The sequence below is a fragment of the Cydia strobilella genome, chromosome 1 (genome assembly GCF_947568885.1).
Source record: "Cydia strobilella chromosome 1, ilCydStro3.1, whole genome shotgun sequence".
NCBI lineage: Eukaryota > Metazoa > Arthropoda > Insecta > Lepidoptera > Tortricidae > Cydia > Cydia strobilella.
This window is the reverse complement of record NC_086041.1, coordinates 28,635,237-28,661,946: the sequence shown is the minus strand read 5'-3', so window position 1 is coordinate 28,661,946 and position 26,710 is coordinate 28,635,237. Positions and strand designations below refer to the sequence as shown.

The 26,710-nt window shown below is 37.9% G+C and overlaps 2 protein-coding genes across 3 annotated transcripts in view; one reads left to right on the top strand and one right to left on the bottom strand.

Annotated features, from left to right (window-relative positions):
• Positions 1 to 26,710, bottom strand: part of LOC134743612 (E3 ubiquitin-protein ligase TRIM9) — a 381,810-nt gene that overhangs the window by 299,596 nt on the left and 55,504 nt on the right. The window lies entirely within an intron of this gene.
• The window catches only part of LOC134744311 (diencephalon/mesencephalon homeobox protein 1-like), a 55,260-nt gene that overhangs the window by 24,619 nt on the left and 3,931 nt on the right, over positions 1 to 26,710 (top strand). The window contains exon 1 of one of the 2 annotated variants that reach the window (XR_010128076.1): positions 16,572 to 16,629. The exons of the other annotated variant lie outside the window; for it this stretch is intronic. The gene's annotated coding sequence lies outside the window, so the exon portion shown is untranslated. Of the gene's footprint in view, positions 1 to 16,571; positions 16,630 to 26,710 lie in introns of those variants that run through there. 2 annotated transcript variants of the gene reach the window in all.

Below are 26,710 nucleotides of genomic sequence, written 5' to 3'. Positions count from 1 at the left end.
CTGTGCTATTGCAACAGCGTAAAAATTTAGCAACCGGGCTTCTTCATATATATTTAAGAAAATTGAGTCAATACATCCAGTTGAGAATGGCAACTGAGTAAACTAAAAAGACAGCGGAGGGTTGGAATCCTATTGTATGGCGCACTCAACTCTTTACACAAGTTAATTATTAACGAGACATCTAATCTTGGCTTCTCTGCCTGCGGCAACGAGACCTGTCGTCGGCTATAGCTTTCACATTCGAAGATTTTCACTCACAGTAATTGAACTGAAAATAGATTAGTGTATAGCAGAGAATTATGGATTGTAGTGCTTACTAGATATATAAAGTCTAAGGAAAAGTCGTGCCCGAGAGTTTGACACATGAATTAGATGGCGCTGTACGTCGTTATGTGTATTGTGTAGTGGCATAGAGTAACTTATACTAGAGCGGTACTGTCATAGTAAATTTTGTAACCCCAGTAAATTCACTGCCATCTGTCGACGCACTTTAAAACTAAAAATGAAAATTTATAAAAATGATATAGAATGTATTTAAATATAGATAAATGATTTTTTTTATTTGCATTAATTATTTTTATGATTTTGACCCATGTTCTTTCACTGATATGCGTTAAAATTGGTAAATAACAAACGAAACCGTCAACGCCATCTATACGACTGTAGGCCAAAACTAGTAGCGCCCTCTGAACGAGAATCAAATTTTCTTGATTTTCGAGGCACGTTTTTTCCTTAGACTGTATCCATCTATTACGGAGTTATATCTATCTTTGGTAGTGGTAACTAAGTAGTGAAGAGACACTTCAAGATTGTTTACCCTTTTTCTAATGCTTTTTAAAAAAACACGAGGTATAGAGTTACCGTAGGTATCTATAATGTACGATACGAAGCCATACAGCGCCCCATCTACACTAGGTAGATGTAAAATTAGAAGCATGAATTTGTCTTAGACTTTACACATTCTTAACAATCAATGAAAATTTGCTTTAGGTATTTTAGGTATATTAGGCACTTTTTCTTGATTTTATGACATCTATTTTCGGGTTATAATTTATATATACTTCGACTCAGTCCAAAGGCGCGCCGTACGAATTGTCGACGATTCCAAACTCACAAGCGGTATTGAACCTTTAAGTCTAAGGAGAAATTTTTCCTCCTTGTGTGTGTTCTACCGCCTGTACAATGGGCTGTGCTCTGAAGAATTGTTCGACATGATGCCAACGGCCGCTTTCTATCACCGCACCGCTCGCCATCGGCAGGGCGTTCACCCTCACACCCTAGCACCTAAATGGTCGCGTACTGTGCGGTTTAAGAGGAATTTCCTCCCGCGGACGCTTCGGCTGTGGAATGAGCTCCCTGCCGAGGTTTAAGAGGAATTTCCTCCCGCTGACGCTTCGGCTGTGGAATGAGCTCCCTGCCGAGGTTTTCCCGAGGGGCTACAGTATGGGGTTCTTCAAAAAAGGAGTGTACAGGTTTTTAAAGGGTTGGCAACGCGCATGTAATACCTCTGGTGTTGCAGGCGTCCATAGGCTACGGTGACTGCTTGCCATCAGGCGGGCCGTATGCTTGTTTGCCACCGTCGTGGTATAAAAAATATATAAATATGTATATGTGACTACCTACTTAACAAACACAAATCAAGATATTTGATAAAATAATTTGATTTGTTCCCAAAGTTGTGTATGGTCACATGCAACTGTCACAAGAATAGCCATATTTGTTTTGACCTCAACTTTGTTGGGTAATGTAATCCTGACCTGTTCGCCAATGAAAAAAATTAAAAAAAGATATAATTCTAAATATATTTTGTAATTCAGCCTGAACTCTGATGTGACATTGGCGAGTTATTTAGGTACTGGATGAACCTGAGGTATCGACCCAGTTAAAGTTTAAAACTCGTACCATTAGGTGAGACTCGCACTTGGCCGGTTTTCACAGTTAGGTAGTTAGGAGTAAAACTCCGTTTTTATTTTAAGATTAGAATTTTTCTAACCCTGAAAGTAGCGGTAATTAATTTTTTCTTCCGAAAATGGGTTCCTATGATATCTAATATTGCGGTACAATAATATGTAAACTACACTATAATTCAGTGCATAGTTACTCAGATTTAATTTTGGAGGAAAAGTTATCACTATTTTTGAGGTTATAAAATTTCTAATCTGAAAAAAAAAACGGGGAATAGGAATCTTTAGCCCTGCAGTTATACACTCGTATGATTTGCGAGCCGAATGTCAAAGCAGATAGCAAACGCGAGTATGTAAACGCAATGTGTAAATAAAGTCTGGTTAGACACCTCACAAAAAAATGCGGTAAATTAAAAAACTGCAACCTGGAAGTAAAATTAAAATGAAATGACAGGACGAAACTGACAGCTTGTTTGACAGCCAACATTGTTGCTTAAGTTAAAAAAACCGGCCAAGTGCGTGTCGGGCTCGCGCACCGAGGGTTCCGTACTTTTTAGTATTTGTTGTTATAGCGGCAACAGAAATACATCATCTGTGAAAATTTCAACTGTCTACGGTTCACGAGATACAGCCTGGTGACAGACGGACAGACGGACAGCGGAGTCTTAGTAATAGGGTCCCGTTTTTACCCTTTGGGTACGGAACCCTAAAAATAGCTTGTGTCACGACTCTCTGATCTAAGAACAAGTTTGGGAACAAATCAAATTATTTTATTAAATATTTTGATTTGTTTTTTTTTTTTTTAAGTAGTCACACTACTATATATAAATTAAAAACTGTAATAGATGTCATATATTTATTAAAGAAAAAGTGACGAAGCCCTCCAGTGGTGAAGGCCGGATTCGAACCGGCGTCTTTAGCTATCGCGGCTAACGCCATGAACCCCTAGGCCACCCCGCCACGGCGGTGCCCGTCCGAATTTCTCGACTATATGCCATCTTAGTAAGACTAGGCGTCTTTGACCAGCTCTAAGGGCAAGCAGTGCGCGCTTGCACCTCCTACACGAACTCCTTACGGATTTACGTTGTAGCGAGAGAGACTGGTGCTGCCATCTATGAACAAGTTTGGGAACAAATCATTTTTTTTTTTTTTTTTTTTTTTTTTTTTAAGTAGTCACACTACTATATATAAATTAAAAACTGTAATAGATGTCATATATTAAAGAAAAAGTGACGAAGCCCTCCAGTGGTGAAGGCCGGATTCGAACCGGCGTCTTTAGCTATCGCGGCTAACGCCATGAACCTCTAGGCCACCCCGCTACGGCGGTGCCCGTCCGAATTTCTCGACTATATGCCATCTTAGTAAGACTCTATAATAGTTATTATTATATTAGAATTTAATAGGTATTAAATCTATAATAGTTATGTATATTCTGTCTATATTGTTCTTCACTTGTATGCTTCTGTTTTATCTCCTTGTAATAAAATAAAAATAACTCTAATTGCGGGGGCCGCGGAGTAACAGCCAGTATTCCATGTGTATTACGAGTGACTGTGTCGGGTCGTCGAGTGTTCACGCGTTCCTGCTTCGCAGTAATTGGATGGCTCTAGTTTACTGTCGTGTTCATAGCACTTGTTGTACATAAAGTTACAAAATAGGTCGAAACATTTTTTAACTCGTTTGCACCTACCTACACTGAATAAAATTGACAGCGTTTTACATATACATACGAACAAAACTTTAAGCGGCTACTGTCTCGATACGCATGTTATTTCCCAAATCGCTTAGTACGATATAGGATTAACCCTTTTACAGCGGACACGCACATGACAATAACGCACGTTTCCTACTCCATACAATATTCTTCAGTTCCTACGCAGAATGCGGCGAAGCGATCGTTTGCTTGACATTCATAAAAACAACTACGGACGGTAAGCACGAATTATTTCGTAAATTGCATGCCATTTCCTATCCCTAGCGCACGCGCGCTACGATGCCACAGACAGACAGACACAGAGATAGGCAGTCAGACATTGGCGTCAAACATATATAACACCCCTCTCTTTGCGAAGGGGGTTAAAAAGAAGGGCAATCTTACACATCTACCTAGCCCCAAACTAAGCACAGATTGTACTTCTTATATTTTATATTTATATTAGGTATTAGGCAACGATATACTTACGTACATAAACACCTATAACTCAGGAACTATTTATGATAAACACACAAATAAATGACCGTACCGGGATACGAACCCGGGACCTCATACTTCGTAGGCAGGGTCACTACTGTCTAAGCTAGGAGGCCGTTAAATTCTAACTACCTATAGAGTCCGACAAGAAATTGTGGAAAATTATTGAGGGCGCCACTTCCTACGTAACTGTCACATTTTTGATGTAAAATGCTTAAACATGGCAACAATTTAGTATGGCAATTTTAGAGTTCCATTTTATCTAATTTCTACTATTTTATTTCGCAATACACGTAATGATTAAGTCATAAATACAAGTCGGATAAATCTAGCTCGTTTAAAATAATAATAAAAAAGTAGCTACCAAAATGCGATGACAAAGCAATAATGGTCAAATGGTCTCGCCGAAAGATCAGGGGCCCTAGAGCGCATTTAAATTTAAAAATTCGTTATTGATTTGATATATAAGTATATGATGTCATTCATACAGTGGTGAGAGCGAATATCAAATCGATAACAATTTTACTTCTTCTATAATTCCATTTTAATTCTGCTTCTTGTACTAATATCTAAACAATTGATGTTAGGTAAGGGGTCATACATTAATTACATCACACGTTTGGGTTGGGGGGGGGGGGGGGGGGTCAAGAAAATGTGACAAGGGGAAGGAGGGGGGAGTCACAAACTTTGTGACGTCACTATAACTTATTTAAATTATATTATTCACTGTACAGTTAAATAACAAGTTTTTGGAACGATGATCGTTTTTAATCATTCGTCTCAATTCGTACATTGTGTACAACATATATAACATGCATATTATGACTGTTTGTGTTGTAAATAAATAAATAAAAAAAAAAAACTTTCCTAATCAGTTTTGGATTATAAAATTACTAATATTTCTTTTGTCAAAAATATTTTCATAAAATATTAATAATACTTAATTCGATTTGCCGATTTCATTGAAAAAAATGTGACGTCACACCAGGGGGGGGGGAGGGGTTTGCCAAACGTGACCAAGTGTGACAAGGCGGGGGGAGGGGTCAAAAAACCTCAAAATTCGTGTGACGTAATTGATGGATGAACCCTAACTAACACGTAAAGTTTGATTATATGCTATCTAAAATCAATTTGTAGTATTTTGTAGCGACTCCGTAGCGATGCTACGCGCATAGACGCTAAGTATGATGTACATAATTCTTAAAAAATTAAAACCGTACCAATTTAAATCTTAGGTACCCATATATATTAGATTGTTAACCAAGGGTTGAAATTGAAAGGCACTCATACCTGTAGTTTGGCGCTCGAACGCAGTGAGAGCGCCAATAGTCCGAGACGGAAATGGTGCCTTTCACCCGAGTTAAACACTAATTTTCATATCGAATGCGTGGAAACCAAACAAGACAAGGCAATTTTGCAAAAACAGTAATTAAAGTACCTAATAGACAATAAAGTACATAATATTTTTTTTCCTTAGGACTTACTTGCAATCGGAGACTTTTTACATGTGTGAATGTGAAGATAAATAAAATAACCCCGAGCGAATAACATTTTTAGATTGCAATATTTACGAAAACACACATATTTTATCTTTTTAATTTTTTTACTTTTTCGTTCTTAAAGCGTAACACACTACCGCACCGCACCGCACTAAGGTCGCGGTGCGGTGCGGTAGTATGTTACGGATATTAAACTCCCAATAGTCAATTAAATTCGGCATTCTAAAATTAGGCATAAAATATTTTGGCATAAAAATTCGGCATAAATAAATTCGGCAAAACTGCGAACCCCAAGATAACGAACTGTTGCCAGAAAAGTGGATTACGTAACAGAAGTGGGTTAGGTTAGGTTAGAACAGCGACCCCCAAGACCCCCCGCGGGCTGCTCGCCTTGTCGTGGTGGAGGGGCTTAGTAACCGTGGCTTGGTCACCCACGGTGAAGCGAAGAGGCAACCAGGGCCGGCCTGTTTGGGTCGCGGGCTGGCCCGAGGAGGACGCTCCAAGTGGGCTGGTTTAGCCCGCTTGTGATGCGCCGAAGGTGGACCGTCGAGGAAGAGGAGTGTCGGTATTGCGGTAAGCCGTTCTCCCTATCCTTGGCGGCCGAGGTGGGATCGCAGGGGAAGAGGAGTGATGGTATTTCGATGCGCCACTCTCCCTATCCCCTGCGAACTTGGCGGGGCCGTTCCGCTGTAGCGGCGTTGGTGGGGCTGCAGAGGAAGAGGAGTGTCGGTGTTACGATGTGCCGTTCTCCCTGTCCTCTGCAGCCGAGTTGTGGTTTTGCGGCAGAACCATAGACCTGATCTGTCGCCGGGCGCCGGGGATATTCCTGGCGCCCGTGGCTTCCTTGTGGCGGGCTCGGGGGGGACCGCTACAATACAGAATGGAAGCCGAGGAGGAAGGCGCGTCTTACCATCTGGCGCGCCTAGCGTGAAGGGCCTTCGGGCAGTCGCGAAGGAGCCGCGCTCCTGGGCGGCTGCCGCCGGTGGGGTCGCAGATGACAAGCGCAAGCGTTCCTGTAACCCCACCAATAGGGCGGCGAGGCGGCATATGGGGGGTTTTTAGTGGGTACACCGTGGGCCTCATTAGCCTAGACGGGAGTCCCACATAACCACTCGGGTCACCCCCCGCACCCGGGTGGTATGCGTAATGCATTTTTCCCTCCTAACAAAAAAAAAAAAGCGACCCCCAAGAACACGAACTCTTGCCCGAAGTGGGTTAGGTTAGGTTAGAACTGCGACCCCCAAGACAAGAAAATGGACTGTCGCTAGAAAAGTGGGTTAGGTTAAGTTAGAACGGCGCGGCGACCCCCACTAAAAAGAATTGTTTTTAGTAGTGATGTACCGACTATTGATTTGGCCGACTAGCCGACTAATCGGCGCTCGGATGGCCGATTAGTCGGCCGACTAGTCGGCTAGTCGGCCAAATTCATAAATCATTATTTCTCTTTAAAGTTTACATTCAGATGGTCACTGCAGCAGCTTTATCTAAGTTAGGATGCATTTGTAAAACAATTTTCTAGCTCCTTTCGTCGTTTTAGCTTTTTGCGCGTAATTTAATGCATTTTATTTCACATTTTAAGCAATTAAATTACAATTTAACCAAGGAAATGCATATGCTACAAGATATTACGGCATCAAATATTCTAATAAAAATGCATAAAGTTTGTATTTGAAGGAAAAATACAAAAATTATGCATGAATAAGCCAATTGCCATTTGAGAATTTTGAGCAAAATAGACTTTTCTTAAGAGACTCGCGTTTTGTGAGGTTGTTCTAGTAATTTAATTGAAGACGCCTCAAATAATAAAAATTACATAGGCACTGTAATAAAACGTTTGTAATTGTCATTGAATGACAATATTCCATGCCATTGAATGACAATATTCGTATGCACCCTTAACAGGTATAAAGTATAATTAATTTAATTGAATAAAATGGAAATTTTATCAAATGTATTTGCTGTTTATTTAGTTTATGACCTGTTTTTCGGTAACTAATAAAAGGCCGACTAATCGGCCATTTTGGCCGACTAGTCGCCGACTAATCGCCGACTACAAATGTGGCCGGATTGTCGGCTTTCCCGACTAGTCGGCGACTAGTCGGTACATCCCTAGTTTTTAGAGAAGTAGGTTTAGGTTAGGTTAGAATTACAACCTTCCACAGAAGGAACCTGCTTACAGAAAATGGATTTAATTATTTATAATTTTTAAGAAAAAAACCGACTTCAATGGGGGATGCCGCTGAAAGTTCACTTATTGTTGATGGTGCACTCTTAGATTCCAGGCAATGAAATAAAAAAGGCAGCATCTTTTGCCTAATAATGTAGAAAAGGAGGTAAAACCACCCACTTTTCTAGTAGCATTTCGTTTCTGTAAGGGTCGCAGTTTTAACCTAACCTAACCTACTTTTCTGATAGCATTTCGTTTCTGTAAGGGTCACAGCTCTAACCTAACCTACTTTTCTGATAGCAGTTCTGTTCTGTGAGAATCGCAGATCAAAACCCAACCACCCACCTAACCCACTTTTCTAGTAGCATTTCCGGGTCCGGATCAGAGTCCGGGTCCAAGTTTGGGTCAGAGTTCGGTCCGGGTCCGGGTCCGAGTTGGGGTCCATGTTCAGACCCGGGTCCGGGTCCGAGTCCGGGTCCATGTTTAGGTCTGGGTCCATAAGGAAGAGAACAAATCGCCAAACGTGAACTATGTGTCATTGAAGAGTTCCATTCTGATCATTATCAGTCATCAAATGTCACTTTTTTAAATGTAAATGCTGGATTTGTTGATAAAAAAACAAAAATCACTATAAGTATGCCTTTCACATTTGAGGAGATCCCTCGGTTCCTCGTGGGTCTCATCATCAGAACTCGAGCTTGACAAAAATATGTCTTAAAAACTTAAGTTGCTTAACAAACATAAAGAAGAGGACAAATCGCCAAACGTAAACTATGCGTCATTAAAGAGTTCCATTCTGATCATCATCAGCAGTTCCACTTCATCAAATGTCACTTTTTAAAATGGAAGTGCTGGATTTGTTTATAAAAATACAAAAATCACTATATGTATGCCTTTCACATTTGAGGAGTTCCCTCGATTCCTCATGGATCCCATCATCAGATCTCGAGCTTGACAAAAATGTTTCTTGAAAACCTAACTTGCTTAACAAACATAACGAAGAGGACAAATCGCCAAACGTGAACTATGCGTCATTGAAGAGTTCCGTTCTGATCATCATCAGCAGTTCCACTTCATCAAATGTCACTTTTTAAAATGGAAGTGCTGAATTTGTTTATAATTTTTTTTATCTTATTTTATTTATTTTCGCCCTCTTTTATAAATTTATTGACTTTCCTCTAGTCTATTGTACGCAGTGCTATATTTGTCTACCGTTCTTCATCAATTCTCATCTACTCAAAGGTTAACTGGAAGAAATCCCTTACAGGGATAAGTTCGCCTTTGTACTGCCTATTTCTGTGCCATATTTGTGTTCTATGTCTTTGTACAATAAAGAGTTTATACATACATACATACATACATAAAAATACAACAATCACTATATGTATGTCTTTCACATTTGAGGAGTTCCGTCGATTCCTCATGGAACCCATTATCAGAACTCGAGCTTGACAAAAATGTTTCTTGAAAACCTAACTTGCTTAACAAACATAACGAAGAGGACAAATCGCCAAACGTGAACTATGCGTTATTGAAGAGTTCCGTTCTGATCATCATCAGCAGTTCCACTTCATCAAATGTCACTTTTTAAAATGGAAGTGCTGGATTTGTTTATAAAAATACAAAAATCACTATATGTATGCCTTTCACATTTGAGGAGTTCCCTCGATTCCTCATGGATCCCATCATCAGATCTCGAGCTTGACAAAAATGTTTCTTGAAAACCTAACTTGCTTAACAAACATAACGAAGAGGACAAATCGCCAAACGTGAACTATGCGTCATTGAAGAGTTCCGTTCTGATCATCATCAGCAGTTCCACTTCATCAAATGTCACTTTTTAAAATGGAAGTGCTGAATTTGTTTATAAATTTTTTTATCTTATTTTATTTATTTTCGCCCTCTTTTATAAATTTATTGACTTTCCTCTAGTCTATTGTACGCAGTGCTATATTTGTCTACCGTTCTTCATCAATTCTCATCTACTCAAAGGTTAACTGGAAGAAATCCCTTACAGGGATAAGTTCGCCTTTGTACTGCCTATTTCTGTGCCATATTTGTGTTCTATGTCTTTGTACAATAAAGAGTTTATACATACATACATACATACATAAAAATACAACAATCACTATATGTATGTCTTTCACATTTGAGGAGTTCCCTCGATTCCTCATGGAACCCATCATCAGAACTCGAGCTTGACAAAAATGTTTCTTGAAAACCTAACTTGCTTAACAAACATAACGAAGAGGACAAATCGCCAAACGTGAACTATGCGTTATTGAAGAGTTCCGTTCTGATCATCATCAGCAGTTCCATTTCATTAAATGTCACTTTTTAAAATGGAAGTGCTGGATTTGTTTATAAAAATACAAAAATCACTATATGTATGCCTTTCGCATTTGAGGAGTTCCCTCGATTCCTCATGGTTTCCATCATCAGAACTCGAGCTTGACAAAAATGTTTCTTGAAAACCTAACTTGCTTAACAAACATAACGAAGAGGACAAATCGCCAAACGTGAACTATGCGTCATTGAAGAGTTCCGTTCTGATCATCATCAGCAGTTTCACTTCATCAAATGTCACTTTTTAAAATGGAAGTGCTGGATTTGTTTATAAAAATACAAAAATCACTATATGTATGCCTTTCACATTTGAGGAGTTCCCTCGATTCCTCATGGATCCCATCATCAGAACTCGAGCTTGACAAAAATGTTTCTTGAAAACCTAACTTGCTTAACAAACATAACGAAGAGGACAAATCGCCAAACGTGAACTATGCGTCATTGAAGAGTTCCGTTCTGATCATCATCAGCAGTTCCACTTCATCAAATGTCACTTTTTAAAATGGAAGTGCTGGATTTGTTTATAAAAATACAAAAATCACTATATGTATGCCTTTCACATTTGAGGAGTTCCCTCGATTCCTCATGGATCCAATCATCAGATCTCGAGCTTGACAAAAATGTTTCTTGAAAACCTAACTTGCTTAACAAACATAACGAAGAGGACAAATCGCCAAACGTGAACTATGCGTCATTGAAGAGTTCCGTTCTGATCATCATCAGCAGTTCCACTTCATCAAATGTCACTTTTTAAAATGGAAGTGCTGAATTTGTTTATAAATTTTTTTATCTTATTTTATTTATTTTCGCCCTCTTTTATAAATTTATTGACTTTCCTCTAGTCTATTGTACGCAGTGCTATATTTGTCTACCGTTCTTCATCAATTCTCATCTACTCAAAGGTTAACTGGAAGAAATCCCTTACAGGGATAAGTTCGCCTTTGTACTGCCTATTTCTGTGCCATATTTGTGTTCTATGTCTTTGTACAATAAAGAGTTTATACATACATACATACATACATAAAAATACAACAATCACTATATGTATGTCTTTCACATTTGAGGAGTTCCGTCGATTCCTCATGGAACCCATCATCAGAACTCGAGCTTGACAAAAATGTTTCTTGAAAACCTAACTTGCTTAACAAACATAACGAAGAGGACAAATCGCCAAACGTGAACTATGCGTTATTGAAGAGTTCCGTTCTGATCATCATCAGCAGTTCCATTTCATTAAATGTCACTTTTTAAAATGGAAGTGCTGGATTTGTTTATAAAAATACAAAAATCACTATATGTATGCCTTTCGCATTTGAGGAGTTCCCTCGATTCCTCATGGTTTCCATCATCAGAACTCGAGCTTGACAAAAATGTTTCTTGAAAACCTAACTTGCTTAACAAACATAACGAAGAGGACAAATCGCCAAACGTGAACTATGCGTCATTGAAGAGTTCCGTTCTGATCATCATCAGCAGTTTCACTTCATCAAATGTCACTTTTTAAAATGGAAGTGCTGGATTTGTTTATAAAAATACAAAAATCACTATATGTATGCCTTTCACATTTGAGGAGTTCCCTCGATTCCTCATGGATCCCATCATCAGAACTCGAGCTTGACAAAAATGTTTCTTGAAAACCTAACTTGCTTAACAAACATAACGAAGAGGACAAATCGCCAAACGTGAACTATGCGTCATTGAAGAGTTCCGTTCTGATCATCATCAGCAGTTCCACTTCATCAAATGACTCTTTTTAAATGTAAGTGCTTGATTTGTTGATGAAAATACTAAAATCACCATATGTATGCCTTTAACATTTGAGGAGTTCCCTCGATTCCTCATGGATCCCATCATCAGAACTGCTTTTTGACAAAAACGGGACCAATCTGTATGTATATACTTACAATCAAAAAAAGAATTTTCAAAATCGGTCCAGAAATGACGGTTATGGAGAAACAAACATTAAAAAAAGAAGAAAAAAAAACCGAATTGAGAACCTCCTCCTTTGAAATCTTGAAGTCGGTTAAAAATAGGAATCACGTCAAATCGGAATTTAAAATTTTGGAATAATGGCAATTCGGAAATCGTGATTTCAAAACTCGTAAATGTTAAATTCGGTGTTTGTCACTATTAGAATTATGTGGTTCGGAATGTACAAAATTCGGCTTTTCTGCTTTTCGAAAATATAAATCTTTGTGATTTTCATCATCGGAATTTTGATGGGTCGAGCATTTAAAAATCGAAATGATAAAATTCGGCATACAATTTTTCGGAATGAGGTATGTAATGTACCCATGATAAGTCGAATTACTATGTAATTATCATGGTATTACTATGTAATTAACATCTGTTTATTTGGTGTAACTAGTTTCCATATTTATATGTATAAGTTTTGGTTTGATTGCAGCTTATTTTTCATAAAAAAATAACATTTATATGGCCGCACTTAAACTATCGGGAGACATATTTCAAAATATTTATCAGTACGGTTTTTACTCACTATTATTTTTAGTCGCTCTTGGCGACATGTTAATAGTGAGTAAAAACCGTACTGATAAATATTTTTTCCCCTCACTAGCTCGGAAAGTTGTCTTTTATCCTTCAAAACAAGCGGGGAAAAACGCGTTTTATCCACTAGTGGGGAAAGTAATTTGACCTTGGATGGAGCGTGTTTAAGTAGCTTGACAGATAACAAAATGTAAAACGCTCATGATAATGGTTCGTTAGATATTAATTTTCATTAAATAAATGGTTTGAGAATCTAATAAAAAATACCAAATTTAGCTTTATTTAATGATTTTAAGTCATACACCTTAAAATTCCATAAGAAACGTTGTTTTTTTTATGATGATGTTAAATATAATTCTGAACGCACAAGTTGAGCCGATGCAATTTTAAAACGCATCGTTGACATTTCATACGTCAGAAATGTCAACATTGTCAACAAATTTTTTACTTAAAAACTTTTCTCACCGACTCGCGTAAAAATACACAACTTCAGAGTTTTCTGTTATAATATCGTAAAAAAATTAGTGATTCCAGTGATGAAGATGATCTAACGCCTGTGGATGTTGCACTTTCCTCACTATAGTGAGGTGAAAAGTTTTGTGTTACACACGGGTGCAAATGTATTTTACTTCTCGTGTTTCAATTCTACACTCGCGGGTAAAATACAACTTTGCACCCTTGTATAACAAATAACTATTATTTATATGGCCATGGCTAAATGTTCGACATCAGATTTTGGTTAAATGATCGACACCCCTCCTGACGCGGTTTTGTTCACCTGAGATTTAAACTATCAGTTTAAGATATATAATTATAATACCTACGTCATAAGAGCCATGAAGAACAGATCTAAGCAGCTAAAATACTAGTGGCTCTGTGAGCTGTAGACCTCGCGAGCCTAGCTTAAGATGGATGTGTCTAGGATGGTTTAAATAAGAGGGTAGAATAGCTACAGACAATAGGTACTTTTTTAGGGTTCCGTACCCAAAGGGTAAAAACGGGACCCTATTACTAAGACTCCGCTGTCCGTCTGTCTGTCTGTCTGTCACCAGGCTGTATCTCATGAACCGTGATAGCTAGACAGTGCCGCTATAACAACAAATACTACAAACGGAACCCTCGGTGGGCGAGTCCGACTCGCACTTGGCTGGTTTTTTTATACAATTTCCATTTCGGGAGAAAACGGTTTCCACTAACTAAATCTTAACAAATCACTTTGATTTTGATCGCTTCAGCATAATACTTTCTAGGTTTATAAATTTCGCTTTGAAAATTATTGTGGCTTTTTAGTAGGACCATTTAGTTGAACTCTACCCTATGAAACTATTGATACTGGATAGGAATGGAATCGATTGGCATAAAAAATAGCATGTGAAAAATAAAAGTTTTCATTTCATACAAATTGTATGGGAAAAGTTTTCCTCGATTTGTGGCTTTCCTAGGCGGAAGTTTTTTATGGTCCAATACAAGCTTTTGATCGTGGATAGGAATGGGATGGATTGGCATCAAAAAAACATGGGGAAAGTCTGTATTAGGACTATTAGGGACACAGCCGCAGTGGTTGACCTGAAGCGTGGTGTGGAAAAGTTATTGCGAAGACCGCATAGGGTATCTTAGGGACCTCATAGCGTTAAGCAGGCGCCCTGTATGTAAGACCTGAATGTTGGGCTTTGCCCTACCCTACAGTGAAAAGCTTGTAGGTAAGAGAAAAAGGGCACCGCAGGCATTTGTCAAAAATGACCTTTTTCTTGCATCCTGTAGGTACCTATGTTTTTCTCTTAAAATCTGTAAACCCCAATCTCAATATCAATCAATTTGAAATTGAGGGAAGGTTTTCTAAGACCATTTTCACGTAGCAGCACGGGATCTGGTAGTTGCCCTCACTGACCCAAACCACCCTGTATACCTGGCTAATTTTTGATAAAAGTATTGAAATGCTTAGTAGTGGAGATATATTGAAGGGAGCCACACGAAATCAAGCGCTCGAAACTCTAAAAACCACACAAGTGCGGGTCGCACTCGCCCACCGAGGGTTCCGTACATTTTAGTATTTATTCCTATAACGGCAACAGAAATACATCATTTGTGAAAATTTCAACTGTCTAGTTATCACGGTTCATTAGATACAGCCTGGTGACGTGCAGACGGAGAGACGGACAGAGGAGTCTTAGTAAGTAATAGGGTCCTGTTTTTACCCTATGGATAAGGAACCCTAAAAATCGGCCCGTTTCGACCTCACGATGTCACAACATATCGAGCAAATTAGGCACTACTTAGCTAGGTCACCTGTGCTAAAGTGACATCTTTGTTAGTTATTATTAATCTTAACTTCATTATCTTGTTTAACATGGATGATCACTCACACGGACAGGCCTTGAGCAAAATTTTCTCAATTTTTATTGAATTTGAATAATTGGCTCCATAAACCCACTCAGACAAACGAATCTATACTACCTAAACCTCAAAGTTTATGGTGCAAAAATCTACGTATTTTAGGAGAAAAACTGTAAATAAAATTATATGAAATTCGAAATAAGGAGAACCACTTAAATTTAAATAAATGTATGGCTCCGCGGTTAAGAACACTTTAGAAAATTAAAATAACCAAAAAGAACATATTTTTTAGGTCTAGTTAAATAAAAGCTTGTAAAAATGAAACGAATACGCTTAGCCCGCGCTTGATCAATCAATAATACGATTATTTTAATTTTTTTTAAATAAAAAAATATTAAACAAATAAAAAACAATACGAAATATAAGTGAAAAAAAAATACAAAAAGTTATGCAGCAGCATACAATTACCGGGGATCGAACCAGGGACCACCCGTTGCAAATGAAAAAAGCGACTGTTTGCAAAATATGCCATGCTAGTTCTTATATAAGCTGACGAAATACGACTACTCATTCTCAAGTAAAAACTAAACATCTAAATACCGCCAAAACCAGCAATACAACATTTCTGCATTTTTCGCCGTTTAATCTGTAAAGATATCTCAAAAAGAAAATACTGTTATGATATCGATACGACTATTTGTTTGGGCGCGAGCTATCACGACTCCGCCATTTTGAAAAATTTCCAAAAACCGGGTCGACAAAAAAATTCTATTTAATCATAGAATTTGGTCACAAAATTTCACAAGAATCGGTTGAGAATTGTGACCTGTAGAGGAGAACATCCGGACATACAAAAGCAAAATGCCCGAGTCAAACCGTAGACCTTCGCTACGCTTCGGTCAATTAAGATGCTTCTATAACTTAACAAAAAGGTATGAAGTGAAAAAATGTTTACCTTTAATTATCATAAATTAATAATTCTTGTCTCACTCGTCCGTAAATCGAGCGAGCGAGCTGCTAAGGAGCTACCCGAGGTTTTCATCGATTTTTGACAAGTTTTGAATCGTATCTCCCACTATTGCACTACATATAGATTAGGCTAGATGACAAATTTTCATTAATGGTATCAATCGATCAGGTTTATTTTTAGGATCAAATGTCTATATAGGACCCATTGCATTAAAGCAATACAAAAGTCAGAAATGATAGTCAGTCCGACAGTCATAATAAGTACTTCACTCGCGAAACGCTCCAAACAAAACTATATGTGAACGTGACGTCAAGTTCACTGAGAGCCCATTTTGAATGTATGGACAAAATAAGAAAATTGCGTTTTTCCGTTTTTGTCAGTGAAATATTGCGTTTATGTATATAGTTGCCGTGAAATCTTTTTTTGGATAAAATGTAAGAAATCGAATGGTACCCTTACTTTTTTCCGTTTTGGAAGTTGAAAAATTACAACTGCATTCTATATTATCTCGTAGACACCCGGGTTCTGGTACGGAATGACATCCTTTAACGGGGGTAGTGGTAATTTCCGTGTCTACCATGAACATTTTTATAAACTAATTTCGGGTAGTTTAGTGTTGTTTACTTAGATCTCCGTTGACATTTTGCTGGGACGTCAGTCTTTCCGTGACCACAGCAGAGCTGGTGCAAGCCGAAACGTCGGAATTTAAGGTAAAAACAATTAAATTAAATCGCGGTAGACACGTTTTTATAATTAAATATGTGTTCAAAACGCGAGGGTTTAGTGTTTATTTTTCAGTGATCCTTAACGACAATGTACCTACTTAGTTCAAAATTATCAATTTAAGAATGACTCACGCTAGCTTTTGTATGATTTCCATATATGTATTGTTTTATTGTTTTATTTGTGAAAATCTCCTGCGGGGAATTATTATTTTAATTTCTACATTATTGTGATAAATTACTCATTTGCTATCTATGTTACTCTATTTTTTATAAAATTCAACATGTGTCGTCATCCCTATTATAAGACAAACGGCTATCGGTTTTGTTGTCTACCGAACTTTGAAAATGAATACTTATTTATTTGTGATTTTTTTTTAAAGATTGTCTTAAAAACACTTTTTTCGTATCTCGATTGCTATGAAAGATCATACATAGGTACATATACGAAATCTATTTATTTAGATTCGTGTTTGACGTCTCTAAAAATTTGTCTTAGGTTTTAATTTTAAACTAATTATCACAAAAGTTATGGCCAGAAAACCAGTTTTTTGGATAAAAATTGTTCAACTTTGATGCCAAGTATCTCGAAAACAATGAACTTTGAAGTACACATGGGATACTATATAAGTATATTCATAGAGTAACTTATACTAGAGCGGTACTGTCATAGTAAATTTTGTAACCCCAGTAAATTCACTGCCATCTGTCGACACACTTTAAAACTAAAAATGAAGATTTATAAAAATACGATAAAATGTATTTAAATATAGATAAATGATTTTTTTATTTGCATTAATTATTTTTTCCCCTCACTAGCTCGGAAAGCCGTCTTTTATCCTTTAAAACAAGTGGGGAAAAACGCATTTTATCCACTAGTGGGGAAAGTAATTTGACCTTGGATGGAGCGTGTTTAAGTAGCTTGATCTGTCGCTTACTTAAACACGCTCCAAACAAACAAAACGTAAAACGCTCATAATAATGGTTTCGTTCGATATTTATTATCATTAAATAAATGGTTTGAGAATCTAATAAAAAATACCAAATTAAGTTTTATTTAATAATTTTAAGTCGTAAACCTTAAAATTCCATAAGAAACGTTAGATTTTTATGATGTTAAATATAATTCTGAACGCACAAGTTGAGTCGATGCAATTTCAAAACGCATCGTTGACATTTCATACGTCAAAACAGAAATGTTGACATTGTCAACAAACTTTTTACTTAAAAACACTTCTCACCGACTCACGTAAAAATCAGAATTTCCAGTGTTTGCTGTTATAATATCGTAAAAAAAAAGAGATTCTAGTGATGAAAATGATCTAACGTCTGTGGATGTTGCACTTTCCTCGCTATAGTGAGGGGAAAAGTTTTGTGTTACACACGGGTGCAAATGTATTTTACTTCTCGTGTGTTGAAGCACTCGCTCCGCTCAGAATTCTATTTTAGAACCACTCGCTTCGCTCGTGGTTCAACTATAGAATCCTTTCGCTTGCTCGTGTTTCAATTTCACACTCGCGGGTAAAATACAACTTTGCACCCTTGTATAACAAATAACTATTATGATTTTGACCCATGTTCTGTCACTGATATGCGTTAAAATTGATAAATAACAAACGAGACCGTCAACGCCATCTATACGACAGTTGGCCAAAACTAGTAGCGCCCTCTGAACGAGAATCAAATTTTCTTGATTTTCGAGGCACGTTTTTTCCTTAAACTGTATCCATCTATAACGGAGTTATATCTATCTTTGGTATATTGCTTAAAGCCGTTGCCGTTAATATGATAAGCTAGAAAGAACATTAGAAAACTAAGGGATTCAGATCGAAGGTCATTGGGGCATGGGATCCCCTTAACTGGGGAGTGGGGCAGGCAAGTGCTTAGGTATCTAATGTCCTTAGTCGCACCAAGCGCCAACGTCGCGTTCCCAAGATATTCGCTTGGCCATTTGTGTACTAGTGGCACTGGCAACTGATGAATACCCGACCCTAGGTTCTTTTAAGCACGTACATATTATAATTATAGTATTGTTCACATAGCTTGGGTACAGTGACAGCTGTCATCTCAATATATATTATAATGCGTTTTAAGGTTATAAATTGTACTATGGAGACAGCTGTCACCGTACCCAAGCTATGTGAAACATTGTATCCTTGTATCTAATATCTAGTTATGCCTCGGCATAATGTACCTAACAGTCAATGCACAGTCCTAACTCCCTACAGCGGCTCCCTGAAATGAAAACGCAATAATATCAGTGGAAGAAGTCTCGGGCGAGTCGTGATGCAAAGTCAAATGATAAAGTACATCCGCCGAGTCCGCCGACAGACACCGGCACGCGGCAGCGAGAAAAAGTGGGCGTGGCTTCGCCCCGCCCGCCTTGTCACCCCGTCTCCCGGAAATTTATCTCGTAAGGTAGCTATAAAACAGATATGCTCGCAATGTGTTACTAAGTAATAAAGCGGCGCCATTTTGTCTCCTGCCTCCATGACAAACGAGTAATAACAACTTTATGAGCGCGGAAAAGCGAGGCCCTGATCAAAGAACCCCGTTACGCTTGTTACTCCTATTTGATTGTGAAACTAGACGTGGATAATACAATTATTCTACAGACAAAAATGTTGTTGAGTGGGTATACAAAATTTGTTATTCTTTAATTAGGAAGGGGCTAACCGTTATCTAATAACCTTTTGTGAGCGCCTGCGGATACCAGAGTTTAGTGAATCGCGTTGTCATAATGTGCTATGAAAAATAAGTAGGCTATCTGGGTACTTGAAGTAATAAAACTTAGCAAACCTCTGTTAAATTTTGGTCCCTTCTAACAACCACAAATGTCAAAATAACAGATAAGGACTAACGATAATCAAGGGCTTGTTAGACTTGACAATGACGGTTTATGAATAACGCCATATGTATATATTTTTACTTTGACTTTCTTTTGTCATGATATCATCATTACAATACAGTGGGGCTACCGCAAAAACCGAAATTCGCAAATTGCGGGGATCTTTCTCTTTTACACCAATAAAGGCGTAATTAGAGTGACAGAGAAAAATGCCCGCAATTTGCGAATTTCGATTTTCGCGGTTATAGCCCTGGTTCCATGGCTCCGCCATTTTTAAAACTGTTAAAAGCTGAATAGACAAAATAAATCCATATAATCATCGTTCCTATTCATAAAAGGAACCTCATAAATAGGAGGAAAGGAAAATGAGAAATTTATGTGACATGTAGTAGAGGAGAACAGCCGGTCAAGCATACGAAAACATTTTGTCCAAGCTAAAACGGAGACGGTCACGAGCTGGGCCATTAGTAAATAAACCTTGCTTCGTGACCCAGAGGCTTGTTCTATACTTATGCGTATTATTTATTCATCATATTCGAACCATATTATTGATTTGTCCCACAGAACAAACTATTACATTCCGTGATTTGTCCCGGTCCCGACACGACGTATTACATAGATAGGTACCTCTGGTACCCAGGTATCAAATGTCGTGAGATTCCAACCCTAAACATATGAATGAATTATGTGCACTGCACTGCGCCAATATCTTTACCCATTATAACAACTTAAATCATTGCATCCACGAGATGTTATCTTACTTAGATAGTCAGGTACCTACAGTATTGTAAAATAAATGAAATATGAACACTGTCCGCGCTATGCTGCTTCAGTGCTAAGTTAACATAAACGGATGCAATTCGCATTCAAGTCTATTTTTTTAAATTAAGGTCAATAATTCGTCAAGCTTTTAATTAATAGTTGGGAGGTAACAATGTTATTATTTTATTTTAATCCAACCAAACCAACATTCCCGTCTGTAGTGGAGTATCACTCTATTATTTATGGACGCGTTCGATACGCAATACAAATTATTGTTTTCAAAGTATAACGTTTAGGGGAGCGCGTTGTTTGCAGTGCGACCCTCAGGGGGCCTACGAGGGCTCGCGGTCAATCGAATCAGACTCCTATATTTATGGCATTAAGCGTTGTTTTTGTTCATAACGTAAGGGATAAAATTCTTTTCTGATTTGAGTGGAAATCGGGGTACTATTAAAGCAATCTTTAACAATTGAATTTCGATTCGACTGTCGCTTTGTGCGCAGATAGGCCTTTCCGAGCGTGAGCGTCGCGCGGACACGGTTGTTTGGGTGCGGTAATTGATACAAAGTGACAGATACTGGGGGATACTTTTCCAGCCTCCGGGCTGCAGGGGGTGTTTTGACATCTAGCAGAAAGAGATGGGTGTGATTTGAAGTGCCCTTTGTGGAATTATCGCGGCGTCTTTAATATTGACTAATGCATTTCGCGCGGATGGGGTGATGAAACTCGACAGGTGCGTGTCACATGATGATGGATTTAAAAATGCTATAATTAAGGGTGCCTTTATAAAGCTAAGCGTAGGAAGGCTTTTACTTGATTCTTATAGTCGAAAAAGGGATTAAATGGAAACGACATGATCGATTGTCGTGTTATGATTTCTTCAAAATGATTTAAATAATTGCAGTTCAATTGTAGGTACAGGTATGTATGTACAGGATCTAAATCGCGGCGGAATGGGTCGATTTTCAGAGTACCTATTGCTCTGCGCTCTGCCAGTATGCGCCAGCCCTGGGCACCTGGGACTCTAGTCACTTTTTCTTTCGTGTATGACATTTATTTCAGTTTAAAATGAACGCCACCTTAGTAAATAAATCTCAAAACTCATATAAGTAGGTAGTATCAGTTTCAGGGGAAGACAAATTATTTTGTTTTTAATTATTGTAATCGAATCTAAATTGCTTATTATTTCTTGGATAAAGTCATGTGTATCAAGAATTACTCTATTGATAGGTGAAAACCGCATCAAAATCCGTTGCGTAGTTTTAAAGATCTAAGCATACATAGGGATAGACAGACAGCGGAAAGCGATCTTGTTTTATACTATGTAGTGATATATTATGTGCTAGTTTAATTCTCTAAAAAATGCCTTAAAATATTTTGCAATAATATACTTCAAACAGAACACCATCATGTCATCCGCTGTTTACTCTTGTTAATTAACCTCCGAGTTGAAACAAAATATTCCACAAACGGCAGGTTAAATCAATTAACTTTCAAAACGTGAAAGCTAAAAACATCAGTGAATGCAAATTAAATCGACATTAAAGTATCAAGGGCGGATCAGGCGTTCCATTAATAAATCAGTTCGCTAAAACCGTAATTGTAATCTCAAACAGCGCTGCGGAGGGAGCGTGTTTGTTCTAAAAACATTATTACAATAAGTTCGGGCTCGGTTCGCCGCCGCGGCCCATCGGCCCGTTCACACGACGGGCACTTTGCGCCCTGTGTTTACATTACATTTATTCTGCTATAGGAAAATCGGCAATGTGAAGAAAGTCTCATAACACTAATTGCCCGATTACGAAACTCCTAGGTACCACTAAACTTTGTGGATTCTTTGCATAATCAGATTTTGTATATCGGTCGATACTATATTTTTGATGTAGCCGCAGGGTACACCCGAGTATGTACTTTATTACAGAGCTTTTGAAAGCTCTGTACTTTTTGTCAAAGTATTGGGTAATAGAATTTGAAAAAATCTTTCATATATATATATACTAGAATTATTTTATGTTTATTCATGGACATTGCCTCTTTATAACATTGTAATCCTTATGATTTGACGTAATGCACGGTTTTTATTGTAAATTCATGACCCGACGTTAGCTACCCTAAGTATTAGGTATGTATTTTAGCATAAATAAGCGCAGTTGCCCTACGTTTATATCCAATTGATTCTATGTCCTTTTAAGAAGTAGGTTTACAATGATCCGAAATAAAGTTTAAATTCAGTTCCATACCAAAGAATATAGATATGTCAAAAATGCTTATTTTTAAGCCTACTTGAAATAAATAATCTTTGGCGACAAGATCGTGTTATGTGCTAGTCCGATAGTTGAGTAATAGAGTGGAGCCCCCATCGTCAGTAAACGGTAGGGTGTTGGCGGCACTCGGCAGGCGTCGAGGCGTGGTAGCCGGGGCGCCCCGCCCCGCGGCGATACTCATCTGCTTATCTTCCCACACGATGTCGTTTCTACCAGGTTTCTACTCGTACACCAATAACGTTCAAAAATTGGTACTTACCAAACGTGTGAGTTTTGATGCCTGTATGAAAATATACATAGCAAGAAGATAGAATAAGGAGGCGATGATACGCATACCTTAAATAGTAGATTGTTAACCAAGGGATGAAAAGCACTCATTTCTGCTGAGGTGTTTTGGCGCTCGAACGCAGTGAGAGCGCCAATAGTCCGAGGCAGAAATGATGCCTTTCACCCGAGTTAAACACTCTACTTTTCATTTCGAATACGAGAAAAGTAAAATGCATGTATTTTGTTAAAAACATGGCTAAGTATACATTTTTATAGTATTTCTTGAGGGTACTTTCAATTAACAATTCACGCAAAAGTATCGTTATTTATGGAATGGAGAGTCAAACATCAAAATGGAAATTTTATAACAAATCCATTTAAACTCAAATTTCAATTGCGTATCGTAACAAAATTAAAAAAATCGTACTTCGAACGTGAAATGCTCTAGTGCAGACACGTATCATTTTCTGCGCACCTTTTAGAACAACAATGACTCTCTTTCAGAGCATGAGAAATGAAAAGTATTTTTATTAATTCGAATGCATACGATTGCACTCCTCGTGAAGGTCGAAGAAGATTTTTCGGGCGGATTTATGTTTAACGGTCAAAATACCTACAGGCTTATGTTTTTTTTCTCTCTAAAGGGACACCCCTTTAGCCCTTTAAAAATCTAGTTTGAAATTAAACTTGGCTAAAACTGCAGGGGCGAATTATTATTCTTTAGAAAAAAACACCGCCTGGGAGCTTTCGAAATGTGATGTTGGAGGCGTATGGAAGGTATAAAATGGACGGAGAAGATAACGAACTAAGAGGTATTACGTAGAGTGCAAGAGAAGATGATGATACTGAACACCATCAACAACTGACGGGGAAAAATGATTGGACATTTGATACGGCACGACAACTTCTTTAAAACCATCATAGAAGGCAAGATAAAAGGAAAGAGAGGCAGGGTCAGACCAAGCCGCAGCTACGTAGACCAAATAAAAGAAAAAGCTGGTGTCGTGTCGTATCAAGAGGTCAAGGGTATGGCATACGAGAGGGAGAAATGGAAAATACTCCACCGACAAGAGGATACCTCTTAAATTGAAGTGAGAAGAGAGAAAAACCTAACCTAACCAAGCAAAGATTGAAACCTTTGCTAGGTTAGGTCATGCATTGTTTTCACATTGTTCAATCCAGTATGGTTGTCGGATGATTCTCGGAGAAAAGCAGCTGCTAGAGAGTGCCCCATTGGCATCAAGTCCTTTATTCGGATTAATTTCTTTAAACCAATAACCATTTAATCAATAAAAAAATAAATATAAAAGGCAGTTTTTACATTTTACTTCTATATTATATTTAAATATATATATATATTATAAATCGGATTGGACAATGTGGAAATATCAGCATCCATTTAATCATACAAAAAGATTTACTCTTAGTTTTTTTACCCGAAATTTATAAGTATTGAATTTCCCATCCGTAGTCCCTTAATATTCCCTTATAGTGTCACAGCTCAAACGACTGAACGGATTTTCGTCTCAATTGTGTGGGAGCAAAATATTTAGGCCCAGCGATTTTACTGGTAAATAAAAACGTTTTTACTTAGTTGCTTTGGTTATTACTTGTTTTAATATTATCTACTTACTTACTCACGTGGGGTCACCTAGTATATCAACGTGTAGGAAGAAGGAAATTCGAATCAAAACATACAAAATAATTAATGTAACTCATTAATTAATGTGGCACTTAATTATTTTTTAATTACACAGAAACCTAATCGAAACATTCGAAACCAAGTTAATAGTGCTTAAAGCACGCTCCCTGCAGGCATGGTAGCGCAGCTCGTTGATTATTATTGAACACCGGGTATTCAGCTCACCTCGCCTTGGCTAAACAAAGTGAAACATAATGCCTACGATTTACCATACGGTTTAGCTTTCAATAAAACGCCATGTTTATCTTTGGTAGACTGTGAACTAAGAAATTATGTATGCATGATACGAGGAGCGATGCAGTACGTGCGGGCACAATGGAATTTGGGAATTCTCCACGCTCGGCTTTAAAACAATAGGTAGCTGCATGGAGGGAGCTGGAGGGAGGCTGTGCTAACTCCGCGTCAGGCGGTTAAGTCGAAAGCAAACGTTATGTACCTAACCTACCTATAGACCCCATACCAATATCAATTATACGCACATTAGATAAACGCGCAAGGGATTATTGAATTAGACTATGTATATGTATATTTTTAAATTATGTACACCACGAGCGTACGCAATAAACACACCAGTGCTTCATACTTATATTTATCGAAAGCATTATTATGCCTCCAGCAATTTGAGCAGCGCCGGCATTTTTCAAAAAAGATTTTACACCAGTGATAGATAAGGACAAACGAGTTAAACCAAAGCACAATCATGCACACAAAAGAGCGTCGCGCGGATAATCTTAGTGGGCGGGAGGACAAAAGAGGTTTGCGAATAGTTCTATAGGACGAGAGACTATTGCAGCGCCCCCGCGTCTGGCGCTGGCAGCCTGGGCTTCGTTCCTATCGCTTACTAAGCGGCAGCCAGAGACGAACCAGTATAAATTGTGATATTTGTAATCTTCAATTACGTATACTACTTTAGAGTACAGGTACACTGGTCCGTTCGAGAAGATCGCTCGGATTGCGATGGGAATGCAGCCTGGGCCATATTCCCCGCTTGAGTGCCACCGAATGGAACAAGGAACAACTCGCACAAGTGTTAAGCCGCCACTCGCTCGCCGAAAGTTAATGGGGCCTTTGTCGAGCTACCGGCCGGCCCTTGTAATGCAATTAACTCCGACAATGGTGCTATATCACTGACGAATTAATTTTTAAAGCTGCCGCGCGGAAGCGAAGATCTTTATCAATGGTCGGGTCGGGGTGCGGCTTATACATAATATTCATAACAATTGGTATTGACTTTTTCAGCTCCTAGAAAAAAAATTTAGTACTTATCTGTCGTCTTACTTGGACTAAGTAGGCCGGGATGATGACACATGTTGAAGTTTATAACAAAATCTAGTATAAAATAGATAGCGAATGAGCAATTTATCACAATAATGTGGCTATTAAAATAATATGAATGTTAAAAAAAATAAAGAAAAAAAATTTGAAACAAGTTTAAGTGTTTTTAATTTTACTTCCAAAAAGGAATAAAGTAAGGGTACCATTCCATTCCTTACATTTTATCCAAAAAAGATTGTAGCAACTATAAGCATAAACGCAATATTTCACCGACAAAATCGCAATTTTACTTATTTTCCATGACTTCAAGATGCGCTCTCAGTGACCTTGACACCACGTTCACATATCGTTTTGTTAGGAGCGTTTCGCGAGTGAAGTACGACTGTCGGACTTTGACTATCATTTCTGACTTTTGTATTGTATGCTGTGGGTACCCATACAGGCATTTGATCCCAAAAAAAACCTGATCGATTGATACCATTAATAAGAAATTGTCATCTAGCCTATTAGGTAGGTATTCCAAAAATATGATGTAGGTAGTAAGTACTTACACAAAAATATTTTATGTAAGTACATAAAATATTTTTATTATTAAACTATCTATAGACAGTAGGTTTAATTATAAGTACTATAATGCTTTGTTTGTTACTAACTAGCATAATACAGAAAATTTGAGGTAATCCATGTTCCCTTACCTACAGGCTTAATTTAGACTGCGCAAAGAACCTATGTACCTAATCTAACAAAGCCAACGAAATAATAATTTAATATCCATAAACAGCCGCTTGCAATAAATATAATGGGTATTTGAATTGAAAGATTCCATCCCTTTTATAACTTTCTCGACTTAATCCTAACGCCAAATGAAAATTTCATAATTTCTAAAAATAAAAAACACAAACATTCACGTCAACATTTATGAATGAGTGGTAAGTACGTGAAAGCCTGCCG